Here is a 2,653-nt window from a genome sequence, read left to right on the forward strand (position 1 = left end):
TTCATAACACTGTTCACAGGACCATTATTCATAATAACAAAAAAGTAATCAAATCCCAGGTGTCTGTGAACTAATCTTTGGATCAAAACAAGGTGGTATACACACATAATGGAATATTATTATTTGTCAGTGCAAAGAAATGAAGTATTGGTATATACTCTATGTATTAACATGAATATTTTAACATAGTTGAATAGTTTTTTTTTATTAAAATACTGAGTTTATTTCACATGTATATTTTTGTCACCCCATCATTTCCATGTCTGGCCACCACTACTACTATGTCCTATCATATAACATTCCATATATACTTAAAAACCAAGCAAAGGTTGAAGTTCCATCCTTAAAAACTGAACAGACATTTTGGACAACACATTCTTGGCAATGGAACCTGGGAAACATTTATCAAACACCTTGAGAAACGTTCTCACTTTGCGTCATAAAAAAAACAAACAGCCAGATATAAACTGTTACAGAAACAAATTAAAGGGTGTTTTTGTTGTTGTTTGGTTTTTTGTTTGTTTGTTTTTGTTTTTTGCACTAGGGATTGAACCCAGGGCCTTGTGCATGCTAGGCAAGCACTTTACCAACTGAGCTATATCCCCAGCCCAAGATAGTAATTTTTAACAAACTGTTTAAACTGTTTTTCTTAAAGAGACTTCCTCCATTGCCAGAGAACTTCAATAGCCTCCTAGTCAGTCATCCAGAAGCAATTCTTCACAGAATTGACGAACTTGGTTTCCACTTTGGGAATAGACCATCTTTTTCTATACTTGCTTGCATTTTTTTGGTTTAATGTCTTCTACAGAAGTAGGTCCTTTTGGTGTTTTAGGGTTTTTATTCCTGTTTTTTTTGAAGTATTCTTGACCTTTTGATCTTGGTGTTTATAGTTTTGATTCTTTTCCATTCTGGTTTGATTTTTGTACATTTTTGCCTGGAGAATCTTGTATAGATTTCTTCACTGGAGCTTTTTCTTCAGTTTTCTCATCATCACACTCATCATCAAATTCATCATCATCATCTTCATCAGCAGCAAGTTTTACTTTTTTTCTGGGGAATGTTGCTACCACTTCCAGGGGCAGATATTCTGACTCTGCATCTTCCTCCACAGCTACGAAGTGGTGCCCACTAATATGCACAATTTCACAACTGAACTGGAGTCCAACCTTAAGACCATAGGTGTTGTGATTTCAACACTCCCAGGGGAAATCGTTGGCTGTACAGACATTTTCAAAGTTGTCAGTGTTATTTTATTCACACTGCCTTCATAATTCATGGCCTTTGTTTCAACAATGTACAACTCATCTTTTGCATCAGCCCCTTAACTGACTGTTCATAATTCTAACTGCTACTCATCACTATCCACCTTAAAGTGATCACCTTTGTCAGCCTTTAGCTCACAACTGAAAAGATAGTTCTGGGGCCCCAGGAGGCTCATGTCTATATCCATCGAATCTTCCATGGGGTAGTAGCACACTTAGGTGGAAGATAAGATGGACAGAAAATGGGCTGCTGCCCTAGAGAAGATATGCACAGTATGGACATAGTTTAATCTTGAAATTATGTGGTAAGTAAAAGAAAACAGCCTAAAAGATCACATATGGTAGGTTTCCATTTATAAGTAATGTTCAGAAGAGCCAAATCTATAGAGACAGAAAGTAGATTAATATGTGCCTTGTGTTGGGGAGAAGTGGAAAGTAACTGTTAAATGTATATGGGGTTTCTTTTGGGGGTGATAAAAATGTTCTAAAGATATTATGGTGATATTTGCACAATGCTATGAGGATACTAAAATCCACGGAATTGGATGCTTTCAGTCTGTGAACCAAATAGTATGTGAATTATATCTCAGTTATATAGTTATAAAGCAAAATAATATAAATGGGTTGCAGATATTTCATTGACAGTTTAAATAGTCTCTGCTCTACAAGGAAAACAAAACCAGATGCAAAATATGAAAGAATAATAAAAATATTACTCTAAAAAATAAGAATGCCATTACAACTCGACTATTTTAGGTAAAGTTGAACATGTTTCAAAAAGTAACATGGTATATAAGATGTTAACTGATCAATCCTTATTAAGTCAGTTTACAGGAGAAAGAAAAAGATTTGATGATGTTAGTCATCCTTAAATAATGTAACTATCCATAGGTTGGTCAAATTGTCCAGAAATGTAAAATAAAATAAAATAAAATAAAACAGTACATAAAGAAAAACAGTTCAAATCTCATGTCCTTCTGACTGAACTGTAGGAGCTATCATAATAATAAATATGCATCATATTGAGAATTCAGGGGTCAAAGAGCAATATAGTTATAAGAGCATCACAATAAAACAGACAAGATGATATAGAGTGAATGAAGCTGTAGGGAACACAGCAAGGTGATAATTATAAAAGTTAGTTGCCTATCACCATCCCAGACCAAAATAAATAAATAAGTAAAAGGGAGAGAAAGAGAGGAGGAGAGAGAAAAAGAGAGAGGGGGGGATGAGTCTAGCTGCTACTGGCAAGCTATAAAATACAATGAAGAAACATATTTTCCAACACACTTATTTGCATGAAGACAATAACACTATCCCATCTGTGGTATGTTATGTCATATTCCAAAGTTGTAGCTATTCTGGATTTGGAGAGGTCTCCCTCAGCAGAT

General features: G+C 34.8%; 1 pseudogene; it reads right to left on the bottom strand.

Moving 5' to 3' along the window:
* Nucleotides 1–649: 649 nt before the first annotated feature.
* LOC114092509 (nucleophosmin-like) lies at nt 650–1,462 on the bottom strand (annotated as a pseudogene).
* Between the last annotated feature and the right edge of the window lie 1,191 nt (nt 1,463–2,653).

This window comes from Marmota flaviventris, chromosome 10 (genome assembly GCF_047511675.1).
Source record: "Marmota flaviventris isolate mMarFla1 chromosome 10, mMarFla1.hap1, whole genome shotgun sequence".
NCBI lineage: Eukaryota > Metazoa > Chordata > Mammalia > Rodentia > Sciuridae > Marmota > Marmota flaviventris.